The 22080-nt window shown below is 43.0% G+C and overlaps 1 long non-coding RNA gene across 4 annotated transcripts in view; it reads right to left on the bottom strand.

The window, feature by feature from the left end:
* Window positions 1–22080, bottom strand: part of LOC111654802 (uncharacterized) — a 28821-nt gene that overhangs the window by 3135 nt on the left and 3606 nt on the right. The window contains exons 1-3 of one of the 4 annotated variants that reach the window (XR_015437223.1): window positions 21882–21926; window positions 15286–15380; window positions 6435–7332 (exon numbers count right to left, since the gene is read on the bottom strand). This is a non-coding gene — a long non-coding RNA (uncharacterized LOC111654802). The other 3 variants (XR_002760760.2, XR_002760758.2, XR_002760759.2) reach the window with 3 other exon arrangements.

The raw sequence follows: 22080 nt of genomic DNA, 5'->3' as shown, positions 1-22080 counted from the left end.
CCTATGGGAATGAAAGCTTCACAGCAGGACGAGGTCAGAGGTCAGGCTGTCTGTTACATACACATGTGTACACATACACACATGCAGTTTACTGGACATTTGATATACTGATGCAGAGCAGAAAAAACAGAAGGAGGACATTATGATTAAAATGGTTTTTGAGTTGAATTCAGTTGAAGAGTGTTAACGGTTAACTGCTGCATGTGGGAAGCAGGTTTGCTTTAAATCTGGGGCAATAAGTTTCCTGCTGCCTCAACAACAAAGCTGCACGAATCTAGTCCTGGCTCACTTAGAAGGAGGGAACAAGGTGTCCGTGTGTGTATATATATTTGTGTGTGTGTGTGTGTGTGTGTTAAAAGAGCTCATCCTATTTCATTTTGCAGGGAAAATGCGAAAGTGTCGCTATCCCTCTGGAACCACAAACCAGGACACTCTCACTCTCTCTCTCTCTCTCTCTCTCTCTCTCTCTCTATCTCTCTCTCCCTCTTTGTCACTATCAAGGCTTCTATTTCTGAGTCTGAGCTCACATTTCTCCCTGGGTATAAAAAAGTTTTCCTCACTCTACTTTCGCTTGAGTTTTGAACCCACAGAGATATGACCTGGACTCGACTGGAAATCATTAATTAATGGACAGCTAATCACCAGCAGGTATGCTCAATATCCAAACAAATAAGGCATCTTTTTTTGCTTCGCTTTGAGTTGACAAAATAATTGTATGATATAAAAAGAAGCTTTGTTCCCTAATTTCATTGTACAAACGAATGACAAGCGCTGATTAGTGAGTGTCTGAAGCACACTGGGCTCATTAATGCAGCAATGCAACAATGAGCAGAGGAAAAGGCGGCGGTTGCCCATGCTAATCATCTCTGCTAGCCCGCCACCTTCCAGCACCTTTGCCTATATATATATATGTCTCCTCCCCCTCACTAGACGAGGACCCCGAATAGCTGCCTGCGCACACTGCCTGATGGGAAACAGAAGCAGGGTTTTTTGAGGGATAGGCGCATACCGTCGTCTCAGCAGCTAGAGTTTGGCTGTCAGAGAGGGTTTTAATGAAAGCAAAAAATGTTTATGCTGCATCTGTCCATCATAGTTAATCTTAGTATTCTCAGGTAGTGCGTGTTTCTTGAAACAATATAGCAAAGAAAATTGCTCAAATTTGTTTGGTTACAGAGGAATCCGTTTTAGTTTAGATACATTTTCATTATGAGAATCACATTTATGAGACATGTAGACAAATCTAAAAATACCCTTTATGAGTGTCTCTCATTTCTGTGAGTGAAAATATGTAACATGAATTAGCCGTCAAAGTTTTGCTGAGTAATCGTTGCAAATGTTGTTCATCGTGCAAAATTGGTACAGTAGTTTAAATAATGGCGAAACATAATTTTTAGGTGCAAGTTATTCTTAGAGCAGGCATTAAATCTCGTGTACAGGTCAGTGTTTTTTTCTAAGAGTGGAATTTATACAGGATTTATACGAAGTCAGTAAAGTGGAGAATCATCAGAAAAGTTCAGGTTAAGTAATTTAAGTCTAAAAAAAACTAAATCTGCTACAGAGTGCAACAGTCTGAGTCCTGTACAACATATGGCCATTCCCTGAAAGGCTCAGATTTCTGTGAGAAATGTGAGACATAGAGAGGAATAAAGCGACTGGCAGACAAAACACCTTGTGTAAAAATTGTGAAATGGAGAATAATGGAAAGCATGTGAGAGAAAACGAGAGAACAAGGGACAAAGAGGGTGCGAGAGAGATGTGAGTCTCAAAAAAGTGTCAATGCTAGGCTTCCTTTAGGCATGAGTGAGAAACTATGAGGCCTGGTGGTGTGTGAATGGTTCGGGAACACGCATACAAACACATACCACAGGCACAAACACACACTTTGACGCACACACACACACGCGCGCACATGCATGCGCGCGCACACACACACACACACACACACACACACACACACACACACACACACACACACACACACACACCCTCCCTACTGAGCCAGAGCCTGTGCCAGCGAGACAGGTCTATGGGTCTATTGAGGGGACTTGGAGGGAGCTGTCCCTTTCTGTGGAGCTAATGAAGCCTGCACCCACAAGCATAAAGGAGTGGAGAGAGTTAGCACTGCGCTCCTTCACCCATTCACTCACTTCCTTCCTTTACACAGCTCCTGATGAGGTAATGCTTTCTCTCTTAAAGGGATACCATAAGTAATGCACCTTTACGCATGCAGCTCTTTACAATAGGACACGCCAGAAATAAATCTGGATACAGTTTTTATGGATACAAACTGGATAGTTTTATGATAGAAGGCCCAAGAATACTGAAGATGCAAATCTTTAAAAATGATTCACAAATATATATATATATATATGTTATTTTCTAGAAAGTGTCCGTAATTTCCTAAAATACCTGGGCATTATAGTTTTTATCAAACAGTAGCAAACACAGCATTTTGTTGGGGACTATTTTCAGCTGTGGATTGATATACATTTGTCTGCAGCAGCTAAAAAATAAAACATAGTGTTCATGTTCATTGTAGTGAAGGAACATGTCACCCATTGCAACAGTGTGACTCATTGATGTGTTTTTAAATAGTTTTTGGACAGAATGGCTGCTTTGATTAATTATTAAGAAAATGTAGCAATGCAATCTCAAAATTGAAAGATAAAAATAGAAAATGGTTTTAAGATCTCCTATGTTTTATATATTTCATTTGTTCATGATATACTGTTCATCCGAAAATTTGGCAATAGAAGATCAGATGAAAACATTTCTTTTCAAAGGTTACAGCCAATCGGAGTCTGACAGCAGACTGTTTGATGGCGAAATTTTAAAAAGTTGAAAAAACTGTAAACTAATAAGACAGATGGTCTTGATAATCTTCCATCTGAAGGATATAAGACTTTTAAATCAAATTTTCCCGTAAGATTCCTTCATCATATAGACTTTTGTCAATGTAAATGATCAATTCAATGTTGGTTTTGGTCTTTTCATAGGATTTGTTGACAATAAGTAAAAGATAGAATATCACCCGATTTATCCCCTAAGATGACAGAGATCTCAAAGTATTGACTAAACCGTTAATAAGGTTTTCCAGTTTGATTTGACAGAAATCACAGTGGCTAAAACTCCAGCATGGAAATGTGGAGTCCTTGTACAAAGCTGCCATCAATCTAAAAAGAAACAAAGACAGGCACCACACTGGAGAGCCTGAGACCAATGTGTCACTCAGAGAAGAAATGTCACAGAAAGCAGAGATGTGGGGAGAAAAGGCTTCCAGACAACACAATCAAACTTTCAGCAGGGGAGGTCTGACTTTAAGCTGCCTGTCTGTCTGTCTGCCTGTCTTCTACTCTGCTGCTGCTACAAGATGATGAAGGAGCTCTTGTCCAAGTCTACACCCAGTCTAGTCCTCTCTGAGCAACCAGACTGAGCTAACAATAGACAGCAGTGCTTATCAAACAGCCTGGCAACTTCATTAGCATCCAGCAAGACCCAGACGACAACCAAAGTGGCCCTACACACACACACACCCACACTCATGAGCCAGACAACCCCTCCGCTGGCCTTGACCCATGAACTCTAGGGTCCTCTTTCACCTGCTACAACCGCATTCATGCTAGCAAGGCTGTCTCGCCAGTGGCCGACTGTTCTGCATATATTCTCCTAACATTCCCACGCTCTGGGCGCAGACCTCCAGCACGGGAGATGATCACACTTTCAGCGCAGCAGTATTCATACGAGACATTATGGAGATTTGCATTGTGTCTAGCTGCCTGAGACTTTTTTTTGGGCCTCATGTCGACCACCGCCGTCTTCATGACTTTATCCCTTTTGAGTGGAGGGGAGGCTTTTCTTTTCCGTCTTCCTCCTCAAATGAAATCTGTAAATATCCTACGACCCCATGTCTGACTGGCACACAAAGAAAATAGAGCACAGTCATATTTGTTTTTAATACACTGCTTTATTTCCTATTTGTTTGCATTCCTGTTGTTGTATGTCTGGAAAACCATGTCTTTGTCATCATGAAATAATGCCCTAATGCCATTCCTCCCCTTCCCGCTATCCGTTCCTTTCCTCTTCCCGCTGAAGCTGTGTTGTTGACTCTCTTTCCCCCGGCACATCAAGGGTAAACTCGTGACTCCGCTCGCCTTCCCTTCCTCTTCCTGATTCTTTACCATTTGTCACTGGCCAAAAGCAGCTCCACATCTCCTGATTGGCTGGCGTGAGGAACAGAAACAGTGATGCTACTAACATGAGGCTTAAGTATAGTAGGGGTGTTTATGTGTTATTGCGAGAAATGGGGTAGAGCGCGTTCCTGCTCTCCGACAGATAATGTGACTGTCAGATGTGGAAGGATGCAGCACTCGGCGGCTTTTCGTTCAGATCATGTGAGGGCGACCTGGAGAGGCGTGCAAAAGGCTGTGACTGAATTTGCTTCGCTGCACAGCATATGGACGCTCTCATCGCTTTATGCAAATGGCCGAGACACAGACACATGTTCACAAATGCAGACAAACTAACCCCCCCTCCCCTCCAGCCCCTCATTAATGGTTCTTCCTAAAACCAGACACCCCCCCCCTCAAATAATAACCTCTCCACTAACACCCCCTCACTCCATCTTCCCCTCCTGAACGACCCCCCACCCCACAGTCTAGACCCTGAAACCCTCTCTCTCGCTCTCTCGAACCAGACGCCCCAAAATCCTAACCCTCCCTCCCTCCCTCCCTCCTCCTCACCCCCCCTTCCTCCTCCTCCTCTCTCCTCTCCTCAGCTCCCACGACCAGCAGACAGACCCTATGATTCGCGTGACCGCCATTTTGCTGCCCACAGTATACCTAACTGTACAGCACAGCAGCTGCCTTGATGGGCGAATGCAAATACGAACGCTGCATTGTTACTCAGCTGCTCAGACGACTCTCATCGCATGAATTAACGCCACCCTTCAAAAAAACAAGACCTGCTCAATCAAACGTGACCACAAAACGACGCACTGCCAAAATGCAGAAATGTGAGGTATTCATTTATACGCCGCCTCAATCCTTCTGACTACATAAACAGCTCCGAACGCCATTATTATACCAAGTTATGAGATCAGACGTCTTGAATATTTTTTTTCATTTGATGCCATTCCAAAGTCGCAAATAGATGAGAGGCGTTTCAGTTTAACTGGTGTGTTCTTGGGAAGCAGCATTATGTGATACTTCAAAGCTACAATCCAGTGTTCTTCAGGCTGCAATTTTTGTGATACCGCCTATTTCTATGTTTCATGTGCAGCCCTTTTCTGGCAAAATCAGTCCCCCCCACGATTTGTTCAGTGCCATGGTAACCAGACACCCATGTGCATGAAAATGAGACTATTATGGTCTGTCTGTCTGGAGTTTGTTGGGCCTATGGACCCCTTCTTAATTAGAGTCTGTGTGCGTGTCTGAGCTCTTCTGTTTGCTTAATGCTTTCATCGGTGCATTATGTATGTCTGTGAGTAAAAAACTGTGAGTGTGCATGCGTGACAGAGCGCTATCTGATTAAAGAAAGCCTCGGCTTAGTCTTTTGTACAGTGTCACATTTGCATGCGAGGGAATCACATGCGAACATGCACACCATATGGCACAGTGGGTCCAGACTCTTGATCTCACATGCACCGAACACCTATCAAACACATTTCTGGGTGCGGATACTCGCACCTCAAGAGCAAAACAAACGGCACCGAATATGCCTTTAAAACATTACTTCACTCCAGCTTGCTCGCCGCATTCATGGGAGCAATTATCAGCACACGCCAACGACATGATGGTTGTAGGTTATGCAAATGCAATTAGCCTCGATTTGCATTCGATAACAGCTAACGGATGCACAGATGGCAGACGACAGAGATGCGCCCGCCATCTTTGGCAGAGGGAAAGACTGGCGGCCATTTTGTCTGAAGCTGTGCCCATCTGGATAGAAACAACCACACTGCATTACTGTGACGACGGCAGCACTTTGGGAGCTGTGGGTGCACACTGATGCTGCTCGCTGGCAAACACTCTCAAGGCCAAGCATATACAGTCCATTCACAGACACACACACACACACACACACACACACACACAGAGCTCTCTGTAGTAGATAATGTAAAGAGTGGCTGTCTCATATGATTCAAAACTTTCAGATTTGAGTCAATTGACGTAAACACTTAAATTAACCTTTTAAGTTCGAAACATTTCTTAAAGACAAAAATAAAAACATCTTTTACAGCAGTATTCATCACCCTAAAATCATCCCTTCTGACCAAACACACACACACACACACACACACACACACACACACACACACACACACACACACACACACACACACACACACTATTTTAGACAATGTATGAGGTAATGAGAGCACAGTGAGAGTTGTTCATAGAGGTGGAAAAAGTGGAGTGCTAAAGAGAGATACTTGCCATTTTACCATTTCCACTACAAGGTGGGAAGGTCTCTGTTCTCTGTGATCTTCAGCCCTCTGCGCTGTTCAGTCAGCTTTTTTTTTTTTTTTTTTTTAATCAGTCTGAAATTGAATAATAGACGTCATGGAAAAAAAAAAAAGATGTTCATACTTTATGTGTCTGTGTTCCTGGTTTGAACAGACGCACGTCTACGGCTCACCATAGTAACAGCAAACCAAGAGAGGTGGAGAAAATAAAGATAGCACTGTCTCTTTGTCAAATGTAAAAACTGGTTGGGGAATAAACAACGGGTGAGTCGAGGATGGAGAGTGAGTCAAAAGCAGAACTCCCAAACTGGTTTTTAAACAGCCAGAGGCAGAAGGTGGGGGATATGTCAATCTTATGAGGAAAAAAATCAAGAGAAAGGAATATCCCTCTTGGCGGTCTTTCAGCATTCTGGGTATTGGGTATTATTTGGGGAGAGATCCCCTTCAGCAGAACCACACACAGCCAGTGGAGATCGGGACTTGAGGTCCAGTCTTAGGAGCCAGGGCTGCAACTGAAGGCCACGCAGGGCCTGTCCTTTGGAGGTCTGCGGGCCCCTAGGCCACAGACTAACACAGGAAACCCCACTCAGAGCTGGGCAGGCTCTGTTTCATATTGATTTTTCCTGCATGACGGTAGCTCCAGAGGTGCTTCTAGCCTTCAGGGACCTTCTCCATCCTTCCCAGCCCACTCACTAGCCCCCCACCTGGGCTTCACTGGCTCTGCTGGACCCTTGGATGGAGGTACGGGCCACAGGAGGAGAGGAGGAAGACGAGAGCCCATGGCAATGATGATGAGCTGCGCCGGGTCTCTGAGTTCAGTCATCTACCAGCCTTTATCCAGCCTTCCAACCACCCACCCTTGTTTCTATCTGAAAAAAGAAAAATAGAAAGTGTTTTTCAAAATCTCACCTTTGGCATTCAGCATCCCTCTGCTCAATGCAAATGCAAATGTAAACACTCACACTTTGATTAAAAATATGTGGGAAGAAAACGCCAACTTGCTCTTTTGTAACCTGCCCCAAGGCACTCGCTGCTATACAGGCACAAATAAAAATGCTCAGCATACTGTATGAAACACAGACACATCCATCTCTGTTCATATTTTAAAATGTCTTCCAGAAATATAAATCATTCACATCCAAGTCATTACACGTAGCCTATATTATCAGAACATTTATGTTACATCATTATGTTATGTAATTTTTGACCAAGCCTAATGACTGGCATAAATAAAACAATGAGCATTATAATCCTTTTGATACTACACAAATCATTTGTCTGCAGGAATTCCTTCACTTCAGCGCATCTTGAAATATTCCGAAAAACATTCTGAATCCTGTTATCATGCTAATACAATACAGTCCTTTATGTGTGGCTTTGTTCTTTTCTATTCGAAAAATGAATTGCAGAGGCCTCCTTCAGCAGCCACACACCCACTGGCCCCCGTTTCTGTCAAAACACGCAGCAAATACACGTTCAGCTCAATGTGGTCTGCTGGAAAATTATTAAGACACAGACAATGGCGAGTTAAAATGGTCGAGGTCAGTTATGGGATGGTTTGTGGGTGAATTTGAGTTTGCTGTTATGTGCATGTTTTCAGCATATAATGGGGGAGCACCCGGAGTAGCCCCTAGCTTGGCCTGTGCAGGGGAGTAAACGTGGGGTGAGACTGGGTGAGCCGGAGGGAGATTCAGACACAATGCCCCCATTGAGAGGGTTCAGACATGGGTGTTAACTCGCCATTCCTTCACAGACAATAGGGCCCCCCACTAGAGCCGGCATAGGGGACAATGTTGGTTCAGGGCAGCCCTCCACCCAGCGAGAAAGAAAAGAGCTGCATTATCAAGATGGGAGGAGGAGAGAAACGGACAGGAGATAGAGGGATATGTTTGTATATGGGTGGCTGGGTTGTGGGGCTGAGACCCATGGCTTTGGACTTGAGGAACAAAACAGAGAGACATCGACAAACACATCGCAGCAGCGTGAGACATCCTACAGCTTTAAATATTTACAAAATTTGACATAATGTTCGGTAGAGATGTCTCCAACCTTTAGCAAGTTCTTCACCATCGGCCGGTTCACTACAACAGATGGTTAATCTAGATGTTACGTCTCGTCCGCTTTCTCCTGGCTCAGTTTTACATGTTGTTATTCTTAATGGCTAATTCAACATTTGGCCACTGGTCAACAGTTGAAAATTAGCCAATTTTTTGCTGCTACTGGTGTATTTACACTGATGTATTGAATAAATACATAAAACAAAAACAGATGGTTAATTAAATATCCTTGAACCACATGAAGCAGCATTAAGGCTTTAATTACAATTAAAGACCATGTTAGAGCCATTCAGACGGTAAAGAAATATTTGTAAATAATTTATATTTTACTTTAGTTTCACTGTAGAGTACTTAATAAGGGCCGATAATTCAGCTCCTGTCTCTGATTGGTTAATATGTAGAACGAGTTACTGTGCTTAGTAATTCAGTTAAATTTAGATGAAGCTGTGGAGAACACACTGGTCTTTGAATTACTGTTCGTTTTTCAGTAAACTGACTAATGAGTTTTATTGTAGCACACGTCAACCATATGCTTGCACTCTATATCCTAAGTGTGTTTCTTTTCAGGAAATAGATAGAGCCACACTAACATATAGAAACTATTAAATGGTTGCAAGTTATTCTCAAATGAAACTGAGCTTGGCTAAACTATCCACATCACTGATGCACATTGAGTCACGCAAACTGTTACCAGTTACTGAGATAGTGCATTTCTAATTTTCAAAATAACACACCTTACTTGGTAGCAATGAAAATGCCTGTTTCAGATATCATATAACCGCTGTGTCCTTGGGTTGTTTCCAGCTGGTGAACTTTTTACAACTATACCCCTCTCTTTTTCCCTCCAGCTTCCTGTCTGTCTCTCACAGAGTCACATCCATTAAAGGCAACGTACCAACAAGAAAAAAAAAAAGGCTTGACATGTAGCGATGAAAGGGGTGACATATTAGCAACACTCTGTAAAAGCAGCAGAATTTTCTTACTATAGTTGCTTTATAATCATGTTCAACTTTTCCTTTTGAAGATGAAGTATTGGAAATGAACCACCAAAATGCACCACTGCTCGTGCACATTTCAAAGGTTTCATTGAAATACACGCACAGAGCCAGGTTGGGAATCTGATATATACAGTTTCTGCAGACTTTAATGGCCTCATGTTTGCAGCAGAAAGCAGGAATCTCATCCTCCAGTGAATTCAGCATTTTTAAAACATCTTTAGCGTTCCTCCAAAGACCATATAACAAGCTTTTACTTGTTCACAGTTGCTTGTTATATACACTGCGGTTGTAAAGGAACACTGTTTTGGGAGTCAGTTTGCGAGTGAAGCTGACAGCGCTAACAAGCTATTGGTAATGTAAGTGTATAAGCTTTTATTCTACCTTCCATTTCCAGACAAGTAAAACAAAAGGAGTTTCTGCTTAAAATGTATAAAGGAAACTATCGGGTTGGCTGTGTTTGAGGCCACAATGTGGTATAGGTGGCCGGGTGTTGGGGTGTGGGGTAGCTGGAAATGTTTATGGAGATCCTGTGTCTCTCTGGGAGCCTAATAGAATCCTGTGGCTGGAGTGAGAGCTCATTGTGGCGGCGTAAAGGATTACACTGGTAAACTGGTAAAACAGGGGAAAGAGCCCAAACACTCTCTACCTCCTATGGAGAGGCAACGAACCATCGAACAATGAGAGGGGAGAGTATATACTGCAAGCTGACTCATTTCATCAACACGGAGAGAAAGTAGCGAGAGGATGAAGATGGCGGTAATAGATTAGGGAGTTCATATACATGGATGTGCACAAGCAAAAAAAAAAAGAAAATCTATATATCGCCTGGAAACAGAGTGAAAGATAGAAAAAGGAAGGGGAGCAGAGGGGGCTGCGTGGACGACAGTTTCAGTAGTAGAGGGTAATATGGGCAAATGATGTCTGTCTTGCTTGTCTGTCTGCATCCTGAGTGACAGTTTACAATCTATGAGGCAGCAGGCAGGCCCAGCAGGTTGGCTCTTTGGCGCCATACAATCCCTCATTTCCCAACCAATTTTTTTTCCCTCTCTCTCCGTCTACCTTCCACCTCCGGCTCTCGTCTGTTTAGAGCCATCTCTAATCTCCACCACCACCACCTCTTCTTTGATTTTTGTCTACATCTTTTTTTTCCCCCTCACTGTTATTTTAAAAATCATCACTTCACTGCCCTTATGCTTAATGAACGACACATTAGTCCCCTTTTTATTTATTTTTTATACCTCAAAAGAAAAAATTAAACTCTAACAGATATTCAGTTCCCTAATACTTAAACTGCACAGTAATGATTTCTGACAGGCGCTCCCCTCTTCAGTGAGCCGGCTCCTACACTTTTTAAAATTTTTTTGCCCCTTTAATCGTAACCACAAATGATGAACTGAATCAGTCTCTCTCTGCACCTGGCCTCCCATTCATCAGAAAACTGTTGGCTGGGTTTCCAAAAGTGTCTTAGAGCTACGATCACCATCTTTGATGCTATACCACTAGATGAAGCCTAAGCTAATATTTCCTAGCTTCAGTTTCTCTACTTACTTTAGCATCTGTCGAGAATGAATCCACTGAGGGTTTATTGGAGTCACTATAAATGTCTGAAGCGAGGATCCCCCCCCCACACTCCCTGGCGTCTGATGAGCATGATGACCCCCGTATATTTCCCACAGTTTTCACAGACAACATGCAAGTAAAGCATTATTCTCCCCTCATCTGCTCTTCAAATGGAAACCACACTGAGCATAATGCATCATCTGCATTCTGCAACCTGCCTCGCTCAAAGACTCCTCTCTCCTCCTTCGCTCTCTTCATCTCTGTTCCTTCAAAGGCGGCCGAGGGTGTATTCAAACAGCAGGATACACACTCAGCTAACAAACCTCATTAAGGGCCCATACACACTTTCTCAATGCTAACACTAGCTGTCACACATCCCCTCTCAATGCACACACTGGTGGCCACACTGACCACGACAAAGCATCTTTACAGAGCTAATTAGAAGGGTCCCCCTCGCTATTTGAAACTCATCTGAATAGGAGGGAACATGATAACAAGGAAGGGAGAAAGAGATAGAGAAGGAGGGACAGGCAGAATAAAGAAGGGAAAAGGGTGTCGGAGCAAGAGCAAGAGAGAGAGAGAAGAGAGGATGCTTGCTAATATACTCAAGGAGATAGTAGGTGGCGTCTTTCACAGTGTGGAATTAAAGCTGGGAGCTCAAGCAGGCAGGGGGAACTGAATTAGTGTGACACCGCTCTGTGTAGCTCGGACACAGCGATGGAGGGGAGCGGGGAGGGAACTGTGTGCTGCACCGTTTTTTGATTGGTGTGCCAGTATCTAGAGAGAGACAGAGGGAAGGAATGGGTGTGACACCAGCTTCTTGGGGAAGGTGGTGAAAGAGCAGCTGCTGACATGGACGACATCTCAGAAAGCCGCACGAGACACGCGGCTCCTAGGCATGAACACGAACACCAAATATATTAATATATATTTAATATATTCAACCGACAGGCATGAAACGAATAAACTCAATAAATATGTGACGCTTTTGCCTTTCTTTGCTTTTCTTTTCCTAATTATTGTTGCAAAACACTCAGTTATTCTGGTCCAACAAAAAAAAAAGAAGAAAAAAAAAAGGTGATCAGTATTCGCTGCCTAAAACGTTATTCTCTTTCAGCTGCTCACGTTTTTAGAGAAAGACAGAGGGTCACACTGAGGGTTCAGCTGCAAAAACATTCCTCTATAGTTGCCATATCTTCCTCCAACCCTCCTCCATTTCATGTTTAAATTTTTCTTTTGTGTGTGTCCCTGAAGCGAGCTGTGTGTGAATTTGTGTGCGTGCGTGCGCGTGTGTGTGTGTGTGTGTGTGTGTGTGTGTGTGTGTGTGTGTGTGTGTGTGTGCGTTAGCCTGGACGCAGACAATGCCAAGTTGACAGTTAGGGTCTTGGATCAAGCACAAGGCCAAGTTTGTCTCCACAGTCTGAGTGAATGGACACGTCAACAATTGCAGAAGTAAAATATTTCTCCAAAATTTGCATCGTCATAACATAAAATATACAAAATGATTAGACTTCAAAAATATTTATAAACTATTTATTACACTATTTATAAAGCGATATTTTTCAATAAATGTAACAAGAAGAGAGGCAGTATATTAACTAGAAAAAATAGAAATAAATAATAAATTAATTAAAAAAAGAATAATCCAGGCTTTTTCTTTTCAGTCTTTCACAGAATTTTAAGTTCAAGTTGAAGTTATGACCTAATTGTTGTCCCATCAAGCCCAGTGGCCCCTGATGAGAGTGCAAAGCATTCTGGGAGAATAGCAGGTGTCCACATGTCACAGAGCTTCACAGACAGCTTGTTAATTTGCACAACTTTTACACACACATCTCTCCCTCCATGTGTGTGTGCATGCGTGTATATGTATGTGTGTATATATTAGCGATGGGACTTGACCCTAGCGAGCTGCGGCAGTGTTTCGCGTCTTGCTGGGCGTGGGAAAAAGACGGGACCCCTTTTCACAGCTGCCTCAGCCAAGGCCTGGACTGCTGGGGGCCCCTGTACCCCCTCCACACACACACCCGTTCCCCCTTGTCCGACTCCCCCCACCTCCCCTTCCTCCTCCTTCTATCCCATTCAGGCTCCGGCCTACTGGCTTTCAAAAGCAGGACCCCCTTCCCAGCCCTTCATAAATACATCTCATTATTCAAGCCCTAGTTTGCATAGGGATTCCAAAGAGATCTCCACTCTGCTCGTGAGGCCTGAAGCCCCTCAGCCTTTTGGACCGCACAAGTGCAAATTTCGACTTAGTAATCTCTCTGTGTTAATATTTGTTTTAAAACGATGTGTGCACACTTGCAAAACTATTTCACCAATATTGCAAATGTCTGAACATTTATGTTCTGGTGCATCTTCTGCTTAAAATGGTGTCTTTCTTTTCTTCAAGGGATGTGGCAGAAAATCTAGAGAAACTAAAACTAGTGAAAAGAGAGTTTAGCATGACTATTAGCAAGTGCTATTAGTCTGCACTCCATCTGCCACCGGCTATTGTACAGTATCACACACACACACACACACACACACACACACACACACACACACACACACACACACACACACACACTCTACAACCCCTCTACAACACCCCCCACCCCACCCCCATTCGCTGCAATGCATTACTGCAGAGATTTATCTCCTATCAGGCCGTATAATACTGAGGTTATAATTTACATCCACTCTAGAAAACAGCAGCACAGGCCGGTCCTTGCATATGCTAATATAAAGCTTGGGAAAATCTGGGCGACTCAAAGAACTCCATACTAAATTTGAATAACTGAGCTTTCTATTGAGCTTCAAGGTTGTGGAACCATGAAGATTTGACCTTGCTAACAATATGTACTTATTGTTTAATTCCTAATGCTCAGCTATTTAAGGGGGAATTGGAGGGAACATACTGACAGCCTTAAAACTGGGAATGTTTCTGTTTCGTTCTCGCTGAAATAACACAAATAATATCTTGCTATAATAATATCTAGCTCAGGTTTCTATTTCTCAGAAGCCTTAAAATTGAGAATTTTTCATTCAAATGTTAAGGTGAAACCAAAAGCATCTCACCGAACTGATCATCTTACAATAATCTTCCCTTTTTGCAATTTACGCTACCGTATTTTCAGGCTACTCGACCGAATGCTGAATAATGCATGTGCTTTACCTTTATGCAAATCCATACTTGGCGCACAACAATCAGGAGACTTTGGACAAGGGGAGGGTGGTTCGTCAAGGCATTAGGGGCAAAAAGGACAGAGCCACCCAAACACTCTTTCCACATGAGCAGGTCCAAACCTTGGGTGAGCCCTACGCCTGCGCTCTCCTAACGGGATAAAGAACCGCAGCAAAGATTACACGGCCACCTCCCCTGCACCTACCACACACTCTACCTGACAAATAGGATCATAGTGTTTAAAGGGATAAAACGCTGAATGTATGAGAATGAAAGAGAGGTGTGTGTGTGTGTGTGTGTGTGTGTGTGTGTGTGTGTGTGTGTGTGTGTGTGTGTGTGCGTGTGTGAGTGAGTGAGGAGGATGGGGATGATGTACAATGTAAAAAAAATGTTAATACTTCAAAGGAGAAAGGAATGATGGAATTCAACATGGAGGTTTTACTTCACTCGCTCAATTCACAGCGTTTACACTCACTCTGTTGCTGTAGGCTACAGTCTATTGCTCCTACACACTCTATGTATATATTCTGATATATATATATGAATGATAGAAAACTGACATTTACACTATGCGCAAATAAAAATGGCAGTAAATGTCCCTCTTAATGCCCCTTTTTGTTTGAATAAGACGGCGGGGATTACTGCAGTGCTGCACACTTTAAAAATCATTCCTGATGCAAAATACAAAATCCTCAATATTTCAAAATTCAGGCTTAGTCTGTCTTTCTTTTTTTTCACACCCACACACATACACAACCAACTCCATCCTCACAGCTCCACAAAAATATGGACAACAATCAACCACCAGCATTGCTGCAACATTGCTGGTCATGACACTGTAGAAACAAAACTATCTGCAAGCCTCCAGCATCTTCAAGTTTGACCTGAGCCTCTCTCTTAACTCCATGGACTTACTGCTATGCCCAAAATATATAAGGCAGAATGAACAAACTGCTGGTGCACTTGGCAACACCATGGGTTGTTGCTCATATGAAAGTGTGAATCTGTGTTCATCATGCATGTGTTCCTGTTTTAAATATTCACCTGCAGGATGGCGGCAGCTCCTCATCCTGTCTGGTGGCAGTTTGTCTTCTTTGCGAGTTGATGCAAACTTTAGGGTGAGCATTGCCTGCATTTTCCTTTAAAGACAAAAAAAGAGAATCAACTGAAGCTCTAATTTTTAAATACGACATCACATATTTCAGGAGTAAATAAGCAGCTTGCAAGGCAGTGGAGAGAAAGATAAGCAGGAACCAGGAAATAAATGCATTTGTGTCGACCTTGCAGCTAACAGCACTTGTTTTACTGTCTCCACAAGTGCTGTTTTCTCCTTTGCACTTCTCATTATTTTGCTTTGTTTCAAGGTTAAATGTATTTTCTGTTGTGCGAACAGTAAATCATGCTTGATAAAAGTGTTTGTGGAGACCCAAAAAATGTAAAATGTCATGGAAAAGCCACACTAAGTAGTTTTAGAGAAAAACTATACCACAAAGTGATGGTATAGAGCATGCTTCATCTGGGCAGTATCCCAGTTGCTAAGCTACTAAAAAACAAGATTGAACATGAAAAATTTTGTATACAAATAAAAACAGGGTATCAAAAACATCACTGTGATCTGGGGAATTGAACAGACAGATAGAAATATTACATAATCCCATAATATTTTAATCCCTGATATTCCTTGTATCACTCTAACATGGAGGACATGGAGGTCAAATTGTATATACTGGCTCAAACTGTACACCGGCGATCCTATGCAAATGCCAACACACGCAGACACACACAGTCACACACCATCCGAGCTCTCTTGTTTAACGGCGCACATCAAATATTGTCAGTCATGGTCTAAATAGAGCATGCTGGGACTTCAGGGATATTCAGTCATCTCCAAGGCTTGCTGATTCTGCTCTAAGAATAGATCAAACTCTGAGCCGATGTCCTATTTTGTTCTGATCTAGCAGGCGAACATGAAAATAATCCACCCAGCGAAACACAAATTTGAACATATCTGCCATGTCTAACTCGGATTCAGCCTCAGCGACGAAAACATGTTTGAAATAGGCTGAACATGGTCGTGTACAGCCCAAGCCTCTTTGCTCTAAATGACTGGTGCACCATGTTGTTGATGTGTTATACCCTACAGGTTCTGGTTGGGTAGCAAAGAGGCAAACAGCCCACACTATATGACAGTCAGGTGATGGAGAAACAGTGTCTGTGGTCTTATCAGGCATGTTAGCACACAGTAGCTCAGTCCTGTGCCGTCTCCCCATGCTCCACTAAGGCTTCATTTTGCACCAAGCAATGTACATGTGCATCCAATTATACATCACACTCCTAATGTCAAGTTAATTACAGCCAGGGGACATCACTTAGCCTTCAGCACTCATAAAGGAAACACACTCAGAGTATCAGAGGAGTCAGGGAGTCTGCACGTGCAGTGGATGCAGCTCTGCAGGATAAATTCATACTGTGTAATAACTGGCTTCAGTGAACGCTTTACCAACTTCTAGGCCTTCAAAAATCGCCATAACCTACATGTGAGATCTTAGAAAGCGATCTGGTGGTGCTGCTGCTGCCAAAACCGTCACGTGACTCCTGGACCGACCAATCGCGTGAATCCTTTAACTATTTCTGTCTCACCCCTCAAGATATTGCTGTTATAACACCCACACAGTTATGGCAACTATACAGCAGCATGCGCTGTGGATTTTTGTATGTTTTCCCACATGCATCACTCCCCTACGTCCTAAAGTTGAACCAAAAGCCGATTTATTGATCCTCAATAGGGCCGAGCATCACCGCGATGCCCAAACCACGAGCCCTTAAAGAAAGCAGCAACATTCACGCCCTAACAGACACGCAGGTGGCTCCTGCGAACGTGCCAACACCTATTCAGGAGAGGAGAACAGCCAGCACTGAAATCATGCTGGTGCTGTGTTCATGCTCAGCGGATCCCCCCACCCCACACGCCCCCTCCACCACCACCACTTCTCATCGGCGGCGGCAGCGGGGCTCAGCATCCGTCCCTCCTGCGTCCTCCTGCTGCTGCCCGGCATCATCATCATCATCATCTCCTCCTCCTCCTCCTCCTCCTCCTCTTCCAAGCCGAGCGAGAAGGACCCCTGGCTCCGAAGTGCTCGGCGTCAGTTCGTACTTTCGGTTCTCTAGCTTTATGAAATTAAAACTCATACAGCTAGATAACCAAAGACACAAACTAACCCGTCGTCTCTTAAAGGGGCCGCCTCTCCGATACAAACACACAGAGAGAATAGAGAGGATACAGAGAGAGAGAGAGAGAGAGAGAGAGAAAGCAAGAGAGAGAAAGAGAGAGAGAGAGAGAGAGAGAAAGCAAGAGAGAGATAGAGAGAGAGAGAGAGAGAGCCTGCCTGTGGTCACATTGCACTGAGAGCCCTGTCTCTCTCTCTCACACACACACACACACACACACACACACACACACACACACACACACACACAGAAAGAGAGAGCAGCAATGTAGCAGCTCGGCATAATTCAAGCTTTTATATTTATCAATAGGCTGTTTACGGAGGTGAAATGAAGTTAAAACACGCACATGACTAGTTTGTCCACCACCAAATTCAACTTATTCAACTATTGGAATCAAAATAATTAGTGTAAAAAAACAAAACAAACATGCTGTATCAAGTCATCACCATGGCTGGATTTTGTGTTTCAGCAACATTTTTGTTTTGTACAGTATCACAAGTGCATGCAGCTCCAGGCCAGACACCCTACCTCGTCCTATTGCAACCACATCAAAACCATTTATTAATATACACACGTATTTTTTAGGATATGGTGTCGTCTTTTGTCAATATTGTGGATTTACACTACTACATTTAAACAGGTCTGACAAACAAGTAAAGTTGACTTTACAGAGCCTTTAGTTGTGTGGCTGTTGTGATGTCTAGTTTAATACAAACAATCGATAAGATGAAGGTAAAACAGAGAAAACACCCAACAGACCTCTACACTGGGATTAACACTAGTCCCACATCGACCAACACTGGCTATACATCCCACTTACTTGCACACCAGGCTAACTCCACTCCACTATACGGTCAATATCCTCCAACAATGTCAATCTCGCCTCGGATCTTTCCCTTTTAGAAGCGTCTGGTTTGATCGCACCCGACGAGAGGAAACAGTGTAAGAAAGTGAGAGAGTAGAAAATGCTACAAAGTGTCCTATCATCTCGCTACGGAGCTCTGTGGAAACGACACCGCGTCCTCCCCCTCGCACGCGCGAGCTGCGACTGTCAAGTGCAGAGAGTCCTCGCGGTGAGCAGAGGGGATAAACTCCGCCTCAGAGAGAGAGAGAGAGAGAGAGAGAGAGAGAGAGAGAGAGAGAGAGAGAGAGAAAGAGAGAGAGAGAGAGAGGGAGGCGGGAATCTGAAAATATTAAAGCCAATTTGAAAAATGGATGATGCAGGTGTGTGTCAATCAGGAGCTCATTCCCCCAATTATCCTCATTAGTGAGGCCAAAAAATACAGAGAGACGGAGCAGCGACTGACGTATTTCTAAGAGCAGACTGAGGTTGATGCAAATGGAGCTGGATCAAACCTGATATGTGGGGAGCAATAGTTGTAAGAAATTATTTTAACTTCTCTAAATGTATTCTTTTTTTTTTTTTAAGAGTTTGGAGAATGACGTACCTCTCAGCTCAGCTCTGTCCTTCCTATACAGATGCAGAAGATTTCTAATCCTTTTCAGACAGTGTTATGGGAGCACAAACTTTATAAAATCCTTTTAATCCTTTACAATATTCTGCAGATTCTGCAGGGATACACTGGAGGAACAAAATAATCTTTAAAGACCTTCTTAAGCTCAGAGCTGAAATGTTATTAGATAGAAATCATAAGTCAAAGAAGCCTTTTCAGATCATTTAAAGAAGCCAAACAAAAGAAAAACTCAGAAAAAAAACACCCCTTAAAAGCCTTAATAAGACGAAGTTATGTGAATTTTTAGCTCTCCTCTGTTGCTCACGTTATAAAATGCTAAACATGTGATTAAATGCATCTCATGGGAACAGTATTGAAATAATTAGGCTAGCTGACTGCGTTCTCCTTACTTTATCATATGACCTGATAATGGCTGCTTTATACATATTTTCCCCCATGATTGTTACATTAACACTCCAAGTACAGGCTACCTACAATAGCCCTGTTAGAGCATTTAAACCGAATCCTCTGATCAGTGTTTCTTCACGGGTGCAGGGGCTTCATAAAGGAAGGGAAAATGTTGCAGGAGCTCTGGTTTTTATTTCAATAGATAAAAACTCGCTGTACAGGCGCCAAGCAGAGGAATTCGGGGTTTCTGTCCTTGGTGCAGAAAAGGCCCACGCCTAGCCAAATCCTGATAGCATATTCAGGCTATATTCAGCCTTATCGAGTGCGATATTATGATATGAGTGATATCTGGGCTGAGGAGATGAGATAGTGAGCACGATTACAATCACACCCTTTGATATAAGAAGCCAGTGGCAGAGACAAGACCCGAATAGCAACTTGCAATATCTCCCAAAGTTTGAAAGGATATTTAAAAAGGTGTGTGTGTGTGTGTGTGTGTGTGTGCGTGTGCGTGTGTGTGTGCGTGTAGGTAAACCAATAAAAGAGCAGGGAGCTACAGTCCCGGTTTCCAAACCAAGCTTGCATCTGATAGCAGTTACATATCTGATTATTGCGCATGGGTAATCTGTTTGTATCATGGAGGTGCAGCTCTCCTGTCAGACTGCAGCACAGGTCCGGCTCTACTGTGTGAATCCTATTCTATTCTGCATCATTTATAAGTAGATCTAATCAGCTGTGGCCTCTGCTGCTGTCATCCTGTAATTGAACTAACACCACGTAGAGCTGTTGGCGAGAAAGGCGGGAAGCCCTGCACATTTAAAAAAAAAAAAAAAAAAAAAAAAAAAATCACTGTTGCAACATTAGCATGAGAGCGGTGTTCATTTTCATTGGATGCACAGTCCTTGTTGCTCCTGAGCATGCGCAACCGAGGAGTTGGAAGACACGTGCAGCCCTATATTACATTTACTTGAAAACTCTTAACTTAATATTGATTGTATTCCTAAATAGAAAGATACACATATAAATGTTCCCACAGGCGTCACATCCACATGAACAAGTCAAGAATCTGTGTGAAAATAGCCCATAGTTTATGTCTTCTGCAATAGCTGCATTGGGCTAATTGTTTTCTTTTTTATCACTAAAATAAAAATATTTATATGCCAGAGAAGCCCTATTAGCCTACAATTTTTTTTTAAACTATTTTGGGCGTGTTTTGCTCAAATATTCAGCTGTATGTTCAAAAATATCATGCTAAATTATTAGGCTATTAATTCCTGGCGATAAACTGCATTCAGGCAACTGCAGTAAAGGTTAAAAAAAATCTGTTGAACGAGGTGTGTGTGTGTGTGTGTGTGTGTGTGTGTGTGTGTGTGTGTGTGTGTGAGTGTGTGAGTGCGTGTGTCAGATGGATTTTCCCACAAACAAGTGACAGGGAAAATGTACCCCCCACCCCCCACGCGCACCCCCACAAAAAAAAAAAAAAAAAAGAGAGAGAGAGAGAAGAAGTCAACATCAAGTTCAACAACGTGCCGGAGAGAAATTTACATAACAATCAGGTCTGGGATCCTCGAGGTCCCCCCACCCTGCACAACAGAGTCTGGCGTCAGCCCCGCTACACTTTCCCAGGCTCACAACAATATCTCCCTGCTGAACTCTGCACTGCAGCGCTGCCTGGGGCCTCCTCCTCCTCCTCCTCCTCCTCCTCCTCCTCCTCCTCCTCCTCCTGCTCCTCTACTACTACATGAATACTTCTCACATGAGCACATGGCAGCGGAGAGCCTCATTAAATATTCCAGAGTTTGCAAAAACTTCTTTCTATTACCTTGCTCTACATGACGACAAAAATGAGTCTAAACATTGGTTTAGCTTTTTCTGATGACTTAAAGCGAGTCAATGATGCTCCAGGGGCCTTATCGTACTTTATTGTATTTATAATATGTTATTTCTAGCCTGTAATACCCCTGTATTACTGCAGTTACAGTCTGCTCACATTCTCATCTGATATTAGCAGCAATATATCAGTAAATAAGCAGGAAAAGGCAGATTTTTAAAAGGAATATGAATCCATGGGTTTTTCTAAATTGTTAGTGTATCATAACTAAACTGCACATAATGTTTTTTTTAACAGTCTCTTATTCAAAGATGATAACAGGAAACTTTAAATAAATTAATAAATAAATACAAATCAGGCAAATTAACGTGCACCGTGTTGCACCTACATCAGTGTCAAAATATTAAAGGCTACTTACAAATTTCCCAAGTTCAGTCCAGTAATTTGCTCCACACAGATCCTCTGGATTTAGAGAATAGGCCTACGTAATTTATGCATAATTATGCTCCAGTAATGGCTCCTTCTTCTTTTTGCACTCCATCCAAATAAACTGATATTTAAAGAAAGACAGAGAGGTGTCTACCGCCTATCCTGCGTCCCAAAGGTGCACGGCATCGCCTGCTATTAAAAGCTATTTTTCTTCTAATCTTAAAAGTATTTTTTATTGCTGCATTAACGGATAACTGGCTACCATAATATGTGGAAAAATCCTCTCTTACCGGATAAAGCGGGTCAGACAGGAGGAGTGGGAGAGCTGCGGCTGCAGCCGGCGAGAGAGGCAAGGGGAGGGAGGGAGGAGGAGGAGGATGATGATGAGGATGGAAAAGGAGGAGGAGGGAATAGAGTCGGCTCACGGCCTATCAAATTTGTCAAACAAGCCCTGTAATATATTTTTTTTTGGGGGGGGGGGGGGGGGGG

This window comes from Seriola lalandi, unplaced genomic scaffold (genome assembly GCF_002814215.2).
Source record: "Seriola lalandi dorsalis isolate HSWRI2012SDOR001 ecotype SW California unplaced genomic scaffold, Sedor1 jcf7180002054290, whole genome shotgun sequence".
Taxonomy (NCBI): Eukaryota; Metazoa; Chordata; class Actinopteri; order Carangiformes; family Carangidae; genus Seriola; species Seriola lalandi.
This window is presented reverse-complemented; position numbering and strand designations above follow the sequence as displayed.